Genomic DNA, 9,789 nt, shown 5'->3' with positions numbered 1-9,789 from the left:
ATCTTGTTCTTCCCTCCTTTACACCGAACCTCCATAGCCAAGAAAAGCTTAAAGCTTTTTCACTCTTTCTTTGTTTTTTTTCATTAACCATGGCGAGATCCCGTCCATCTAGCTCGGCTGCACCATCTCCACCCAGCTTCATGGATGACGCCGTACAAGAACGGTGCCAAAACATTAAGAACCGTCAGGTGTTCTTCGAGTTGGGATTTATCCTCCGATGAGGAAGATTCTGACCTAGGCAGTGATGTGCTCGACATTGTGAACAAGCACAAGTGGCAAAAATTTTCCAAGAACTATGAGAACGTAAACGCTTCATTGGTGAAGGAATTCTACGCTAACATCACTAAGCCAAACCAACATGCCGTTGTGGTTCGTGGCATTTCCATTCGCTTTACCTTCACTGCTATTAATCGCTATTTTAAGTTGCAGGATATTGTCGACCACCACACCCCTTTCACGCACGAGGCAGATAATAAGACATACCATGGAATTCTGAAAGACCTTTGTCTTCCCGACACACAGTGGTGTGGCCAGTAACTGAGTCGCAGGAAGGTGGACCAAGAGAGGTTGCAATCGAAAGTCAAGTTATGGAATCACTTTATAAAGCACAAACTTCTCCCCACTTCCCACAATACCACCGTTTCATGTCAGAGAATGCTTCTGTTGTATTCCATTATATTCGGGCGTTCCATTGACATCGGGAAAATTATTGTGGAACAAGTTCATACATGCCTGAAGCGACCTGCCACTGCCTTGGTATTTTCAAATCTCATTACGGCTCTCTGCCGTAAGAAGAAGGTGCTCGAGGAACAATTTGACGAGATCTTGCCCGACATGGCTGGTATTACAAAGGCCAAGATCCCTATGTTACTTGGATTGAAGGAAGCCAAGAGAAAGGAGAAAGAGGAGACCACATCTCGTGCTGTTGCAACTCCAAATGCCAGGGCAAAACCAGATGCCCTAGAAGAGGTCACTCAGTGTACTCAACAGCAAGTCGAGCAGCTGTCCGACAAAATGATAACATATTTTTCCTATGCCAAGCGTCGAGACAAGTTCCTTACCAACGCTTTCTTGGAGATTCTCCTGCACACAAATTTTAACATTCCAGTCTTCCCTGCTACACTCGTGCCACCATCTGAAAATGCCGAAGCATCTGCAGATGTTCACCAACCTGCTAGTGAAGATGCTCACCAACCCACCAATGAAGAAGTTCACCAGCCAGTCGATGAGGAAGAACAGCTGATCCTAACCCATTCCACACTGTGTCGCCAACTGAACATCGAGAAGCCAACCTCCAACTTGCACATGTTCTAGAACCCCCACAATTTGTTGAGCCATTGGCAGAGGAACACCCTGATATGCCTCAGCCTGCAGAGCCAATGGAGGAGGAGCAACCTGAAATGCCGCAGCAAGTTTCTTTGTGAAGGAGTAGACGCCGCCTGAAGAAGGTGTCTCAGCGTAAGGAGCCCCAGCGGTCAACAGTCCCAGAAGGCCCCAGCACTCCCTCTGCTACGCCAACATCCGATTTTGAAAACTCCAGCCCAACACAACTGAGAAAGCACACCCGTCGCGCGACTACCGCACCACCACCAACATGAAGTCGAGGTACCTTTAATTTCATTGCATTACATAGTATGTAGTTTAGTTTTACTTAGTTTCCTTTAGCATTGAGGACAATTCTTCTCTCAACTTTGGGGGAGGTAGGGTTCCCAAATCATTGCATGATAGTATTAGTATAATGAATATGCCATGACATTAGTAAATGTAGAATTAGTTTTCTGGAAAAAATTAGGGATGCCAGATGATGATGAATTCTTGATGGCTAGGATTGAATGTACATGACTGTTGAGGATGATAGAACCAACTCTAGGACTTGCTTCTTTGAAACCCTTGAATACATGATTGTATGTTTTCCATGCTTGAGGAACTTAGAAATTTTTTATAAGAGAATTCTTAAATGTCGTGGCATAAAACTTGGAATGATGAAAACCCCACACACAAAAAATGAAGTTGTGAATAAATGCTTCGGCATATCTGTAGAGGGACACTCCGCTATGCAATGGCATTGCCTGGAAACTACATATAAATAAATGGCAGCTATGGCATATGAGTGAATGAAAGTAGTCACAGGATGACTCTACCTGACTATCTCGGGGGTGGAAGGTATGCTACCTTTCATGTAGAGTGTGGGATGGTAGGTGTGATGGGCTGACTCCCCTCGTATCAGAGTTATTGAAAGAAAAGAAAAGAATTTGGGAGTAAAAATTGTAAATGTCATGGCAAATTAAGAAAGCTTGCTTAGAATTTTTTTAGGTTTGTTAAGCATGGACTAGATACAAACACACACACACCTAGACAAAGAATCTTACCCTAGAGACCCGTACATGATTTCTCAAACTAGTCTAGCATGTTGAAGCCAAATGCTGAGAGCTGAAATTTTATCCATATAACTATCTTGCTTCTGAAGTTACCATGGTATTTTTATTTTGCTTAATACTATCCATTGCTTGAGGACAAGCAATAGCTTAAGTTTGGGGGTGTGATAACTCCGTAAAAAGGTCACATTTTGGGCCCTTTTCACTTAAGTTATTTAATGTCTAAGAGTCAGTTTAGAACCATATAGATGCATTTAGGAGAATATAGTTGCATGTGGTGGAATTCTATTTGCCGCAACATTTTATTTTGTTATCAGTGCTGTTTTATGGGGAAAGTGTTTTTTTCGGTGATATGCAGGAATTGAGAGCAAGGAAAAGAGAAAGGAAAATTCCGTGACATAGGGAGACTGCTGAGCAGAATAAAAATGCCGACTTGGTTGGCATTTCGAGAGCGAACAAAATGAAAGAAGATATTTTTGGAGCCAGCTGTCCCTACTTTCACGTGATCTCTGACCGTGAGCGAGAAATCCGCCTGGAGGGGTCAGCACTGCCACAACCGATTCTGCTGGACCACGTCGCCCTGCTGCTGATATTTTCTGTCTTTCACCTTCTGTAGTGGGATCATGTCGAGTACTCAGCCAGCCACCCAGGCTGGATCAATGGCAGCTGCCCGTCTGGACCACTGCTAGCTCTGCCTGATCCTCACATGAATTAAGCATAGTTTGGGGTATCCTAGGAATTTAAACACCAAGTCCTAGGGTTAATATTCCCCTATAAATAGATGATGAAGCACAATGTTAGGGACTTTTGGAACCACACCGTTTTGAACTTAAAAGTCAAAGGGAAAATGTCTCTCCTTTCTCTGTTAATTTGTTTTGCCATGGAATTCCTCCATTGACAAGCTAGAGGGAGTGGCGTTCTAGGCGTTCGAGAGGAGCTAGTTCGCTGGGACAATTTGTGGTGGCCGAGGGTAGCTCCGACAGTGCACGTTGAAGGATTTTCCTCCTTCCCTTTGCTCTTTGCTTTCATATTTTATTATTTGGGTTGTAAGGAACGAATTAACTTGCTTCGTGCTTGCTTATTTTGAACCCCACCATGAACTAATCCTATTTGGTGGGAGTTCATTTTGGATGTTTAAGATTTACTTCAATAAATGATTGTTTTTTATGTTATAATCTGTTTTGTTTATGAAGCTTAGTGCCTTAAGGTTGTAGGAGCTACGAGATTAGCCATTCCTTGGGAGATTAATTAGTGTTCGAGAAAATGTCAAGGTAGCACATCCTTAGTGTTCGAGAGAAACTAGGGAGGAACCACATAAGCAAGGGGTTATAGATAGTAACTAGGCCTAATCCACCTTAGAGATAAGGCTAGGATTTCATTAGACTAAAAGGAGTAGTGTATGAGCGATAAGTTAGATGTTAATGCTACCACAAAAAGGTATTGCCGAGACATATCCTATTATCTGGACCAATAGGATCAGTGTAGGGGCTTACGTCAACCGGTTTTACCAGGGCATCTTCAATCTGTTGAGTCACTTACTAGAGATAGCATAGGGCATCCTAGTAAACTCTGTTGGGCAGATAGGGCATAGAAGTAAGACCATTTTGAGAAGTAGACTTAAATTTTCTCAAGTGACTCCTACCACTCATTCCATATTAGCTTGTCGTGTGAGGAAGACAAAGCCCTAGTAATCAAACCCTACATTTACATTTTATTTTGCCTTTACATTTTCGTTTGTTTGCACTCAATATAATTCAATTTGCCAAGACATTTTCATCCACTTTGCTACAACATATCCATTTGCTACCATACTACCATTATTCCATTTCCACAACATCCATTTCATTTTGCAGCAACATTATCATTTGTATATACCATCACTAACTTTACTTAGGTGACAAAGTAAAGTGCTTTGATCGAACTTATCAATTTTTTCCAATCCCTGTGGAGACGATACTCACTTATCACTGTATTACTTGTTCGATTGTGTATACTTGCACATAATTCCACACATATATATAGTACTCACAAATAGCGGACAAGTCCCTCCCAATTTTCCATCCATTTACCTCTAAAGTCTTTTTGAATTGGCATAATCTTTTTAAGTACCATATATCATTCCTGAAACTCTCGTGGGTGAACATTCTTATCATGTGCCCTCACCATACGTTTCTGTTACATTTGCCCATGACATATAACTTTTAATCTCTTATCCTCAATCAGATTAAGTTGGTCATACCTAACTTGTACCCATTTCGCTTCATCTAATTTAACCACTGATAACACTCGAAGTGACAAAATTTCTACCTCAATGGGAAACAAAGCTTTCATCCCATAGGCTAATGATAACTCCATAAAAGACTCTATATTTAGTATATTTACTCAAGTTATTGTTCGTCTAAACAATGTAGTCATAGCATATTAGTTGTATTTAGTTGCATTTAGGTTATAATTGCATGTGGTGGATAAGTTTTGCCTTGGCAAGATTTAATTGGTTTGACAGATGCTGCTGAGGATAAAGGGCTTGTGTGGATTATGTGGGTGCAGGACTTAACTTAGGAGGAACATTTCAGTCGTGACAATATATTTCGCAAGCGCCAGTGGAACACAAAAACAAAGAATGTGAGGAATAGATTTATCTTGCCAAGGCAAGATTTATCTTGCAAGTCTGAAGCGGATCAGATGAATTTCTTATGTCACCTGTCAGCTGTAAGATTGACCTCACGTGCAATCAAGCCCCAAGATTCTGACAATATCCAGACACATTTCCATCTATAGCTTGGACAAGTTAACACATATATTTAGGGAATATTTAATTATGCGAAACCTAGGAAAATTCCCTTAATAAATACCCAGTCACAACAGCCAAAAAGATGAGGAAGAAAGAAGAAAACTTACCTTAGGCTTAAAGAAAATAGCTGCAGTGCTTTATCTTCCACTGTTATCCAACCTGACCATCCTTGATGTCCACTATAGCCAGGCTATAGCAGAACGACAGTTAGGCCTCGAGAGAGGCTGGCCGCCAGAGCAGATACGGTACTGGTCAGGGATGTCACGATAAAGCCCCCTGTTTGATAGTCATTCTTCCTTTGTTCTTAATTTATTTACTTTTATTTGGGGTTTGTATTAAACGATGAAACCTTTGGATGACTATTTGGTAACACCGTGAATTGCTTTACTTGGTGTTAGTTTTTATTTTGCCGAGACAATTATTTTATGGTTTATGAATGATGCATCATGATTTTGCTTATGTTTGTTTTGTTCATTGTTTTAATATATTTCCTTCACACTGTAAGAGATTTCGAGAGATTGCCTGGAGTCTAGGTGAAACATGTTTGGACATTGTAAGAGCTTCGAGATATTATCGTTTTTCTAGAAATTGATTCTTATATTCGACAGAATTAAGATAGATCTACGTGAACAATGGAACGAATCCAAGATGGTGATGTTCTAACCTGCCTACCTTAGAGATAAGGAGAGGGTTTCAATCGAATAAAAGGGATAGACGCTTGAGTATGATAGACAACGATTATAGTTCACGCTGATAGATATTGCTACAACAACCGTTTGACACACCAAGGGTTGTAGTTAACACTGAGTAGTATTGTCATAACAACCGTCTAAGAATACTCGGTAATCCTATCAGGAAGCCTAAGCATATCATAAAAAATCCTTCTAGACTTAGAATAATTTCTTGTCATAACAAAAGACTAACCTGAGTCCTCTGTGAAAAGTCTGAATATGTGAGGTTATTTTGAATATATTTGAATCGACGTTTTTCTTTGTTTATTTTACTCTGTTACTTTTTCATATTCACATTGTCTCGACTAAACTTTTCTACAACCATACTTCATAATATTTTCTTGCTTTGACACCTGTTCGTATACTCCACTGCTAATTGTTTTTCTTATTTCGATAAGAATTCAAAAACTAGTTTGTGACACCTAGTTCTAGTTGTGGTGAAACATCAAAATCCCTACCAATCCCTAAGGAGATGATAACTCACTTACCCTTTATTACTTGATTCGACCGTGTATACTTGCACAAATTTGCTTGCCTTAGCATATACATTTCCAAGCGATCAAGTTTTTGGCGCCGTTGCCGGGGATTGGCAACTGACAAAATTTTTTGAAAATTTTTGCCATAACAAATTGATACATGCACCAGATTCAATAATATGTGCTTCTTTGGACTAATGTTTCTACTCGAACCTATTAGAAGAACAAAGTCTCGAAGATTCAAAGCATATCTATTCAGTAAGCATAATGTGAATGAATCATTAAATGATTCTAATGTTGCTCCTTTTAATGCTTCAGATTTGAGGTCGGATCTTTTTGAAGAAAGGGAAGATGATACATGAATCACAAGACTCACATCAGAGGAAGAAGTAATAACTCTTCCAAATGATCCACTCGTCCAAGCCTTGGAAAAGATGATTAGAATAGCAGCAGACTTGCGAGGACTTTTTGAATGAGATCCTTATTTATTTGGTCAACATGTATTCTGTATATACAATCATCTGTCTCTTATATTTTTAATAGTTCTTTAATCGCATCAATCCGTTATCGGGAACTCAAGATACGTTCATTTTAAAGAAGACAGAACATGCAGAAATCGCTATACGAGATTAATACGTGATTTTGTAAATATTATGAATTTTCAATATTTATATTGATTATTTGTAATATAATTTAATATAGGATGATGAATTATCTTTTAGGATTATATTTATTATTTTATTAGGAATTAAGGTTGATTTAAAACATTAATTTTAGTTATTATTATTTTATTAGGAATTAGAGTTAAGACATGTTTAGTTTGTTATTATTTTATTCATTAGTTATTTAGGACCTTTAGAACTCAATCCCTATATAAAGGAGGCTTCATTAAACTTTGTAAATCAGATTTCTTTGATTAATAATACAACGAGAGTTTGTTTTTTCAAGTGCTGATCGCCTTATGCCTTCAAAGCTTCTCCTCCTGGAGTTCTTTCAAATTCTTGTGAGGGAGATTAATCTTCACACTTGAATTTGTCTTTTCATCGCGACTAGGAGGGTTGGTTATAGCCATATTATTGTGTTTTCCTTTTCATTACGACTAGGAGGGCTCGATAGGATATTATCCATATATTTTTCACAAATCCATCCACACCATCAATCATCTTTATCGTTCACCTTCATAAGGGTGATCTTTTGATTTCTTTATTATATTATTTCATTTTCAATTTATTTATCTTTTGTTTATCTTATTCTAATCTTGTTGCCTTGATTACAACACCTAAAAGAAACACTAAGGAATCATAGTTGTTACTGCTACCTTCACCCGTTCATTCCTTTATTCTTCATCGAGTCTTGAGCTTTCTAGGTTTGATTCGTTAACAAGAGCAATGTTCAATAATCCGTCATCGCTTCCCTATCAATTGGTATCAGATTTGCGCCGATTATTGGAAATAAGCAAGCATTCTTGCTTATTCTTGCATACAAAACCGTTAAGGTACCCCAACGGAGGTAGTTCACAAAAGATTCATCGTTTCAGGTTCTTTTTATTTAATTTTAATTTAGATTCAAATCCTTCTTATTAGTTTGCTTTTTTTTTAAAAAAAAAAGGCCGGAAAAAGACAAAAATTCAAAAAAAAAATTGCAAACAAAGGAATTTAGGGCTGATTTTCTTCAGATCTCATATTCATCCTAATAATAATCTCTAGTAAAAAATTCACCCCAATAGGAGTTCATTAGAGCCTTCAAATACATCATTCAAATTTCATCAGCAAATTCGATCTAGAATCTTGTTAAATTTCTTGAAAATTCTACATGATGAATTTCGTGGTAAAAATTTCCAGATTGAAAATGAATATATTGAAGATCATTCATAAACACAAATCAGAATTCTTGGAGATCAAGAACACCTTTGAACAAAGCAATCACGAAAAATACATTGTTTGAAGACTCATGGTTTAACAGAGACTACTGGATACTACTGAAGGTATTTTGTTCTGAAATTTTACAGGTGGTTTCTAGACACATCTAAAAACATTCAAGAATTTTGTTAAAATTATTTGACACCGGTAACCCCTTCAAAAACGTTTCTCAAGTTAACCCAGCATTTTCTAGGTTTCTGGTTTACGTCTTTTTTTTTCTTTGTCTCTTAGTGCTTTAGGTTCTTTTGTTTTTCCTTTTTATTGTTCTTTTATATTATCTAATACATTATATTCATTGTGTTAGTAGGACTAAAGCGTTTTCATACTTCTTCCTTCTTTGCATTCTCGTTCTCTTTGAGTCTAACCTTTGTTTGGCCTCTTAGAGCTTTTAAGTTTTTCTTATCGCCTTTTCTAGTAATCAAACTCCGATACGAAATTTGGAAGACTACTTGGTAAAGTGAGTTTTAAAGAGTACAAGATCGGTTTACTTGTCTCTCACTGTGTTACTTTCTTGGAGTGACTTGTGAGGTTTCTTGCTTTGTTGAAGTTTCTTTCTTTTATTTTTATTTCTTTAAAATTTTATTTTTGAGTGTTATGATTTCAGGATGGGCGACAGTAACAACAAGACACTTACGACTATCTTAGCTTCACTTGCACGACTCACGACTCAATTTGAAAGATTTGATGAACTTAAAAATATCATGAGAGAACGAAAAGAACCACAACTGGATCTACCAAACCAGAATCCAAGACCAAACAATGTTGAAATTTTGGGACTCAGACGTGCACAACCACGTTTCCAAGCACCCGAACTCTTTGCAAAACCAAAGTTCACGATCTCATCTTTCAAAGGAGACAATGATCCGAACAAGTACATCGATTGGGAAGGAAAAATTGATCTCATGTTCACATACCATGACTGCCCCAAAGCTGAACAAGTTCCCCTCATCACCATGAGATTCGAAGGATATGCTCGCACTTAGTGGATGCAAACAAGGAAAAAGATCGAGAACTTCCAAATTCAAGCAATCACTTCTTGGACCAACCTCAAACAAACCATGAGGAACATATTCATACCGATACATTATACATGAGAAGTTAAACTACGACTACACCGACTTCGACAACGTAGAAGTTCAGTTGAAGATTACAACAAGGAGATGCAGTCCTTACCCAATAGGGCTAACATAACTGATGAAGAAGAAGACACCGTATCAAGATTCATCGTCGGCTTGAACTCAAACATCACTAATCTTCTTGAACTCCATGGGTATGAAAACCTTGAAGATACACTAAAGAAGGTAATAATAATTGAATTACAAATCCAAAAGAGATTCCGATTCAGAGAACATTACCAAGATACTTCATCCTTTTACCAAGGTAATCCTTCAAATCCTTCCTCATCTTCTACTCTACCTTCTTAAAAAAAGCCGAGAGATGGCAAACCTGACAATGAGAAACAACGACCAACAAAGAATGACACACCTCCAGCCCCTA

The sequence above is a fragment of the Hibiscus syriacus genome, unplaced genomic scaffold, assembly GCF_006381635.1.
Source record: "Hibiscus syriacus cultivar Baekdansim isolate YM2019G1 unplaced genomic scaffold, ASM638163v2 tig00002237_pilon, whole genome shotgun sequence".
NCBI lineage: Eukaryota > Viridiplantae > Streptophyta > Magnoliopsida > Malvales > Malvaceae > Hibiscus > Hibiscus syriacus.
The sequence above is the reverse complement of the archived record's forward strand: the minus strand, read 5'-3'. Positions refer to the sequence as shown.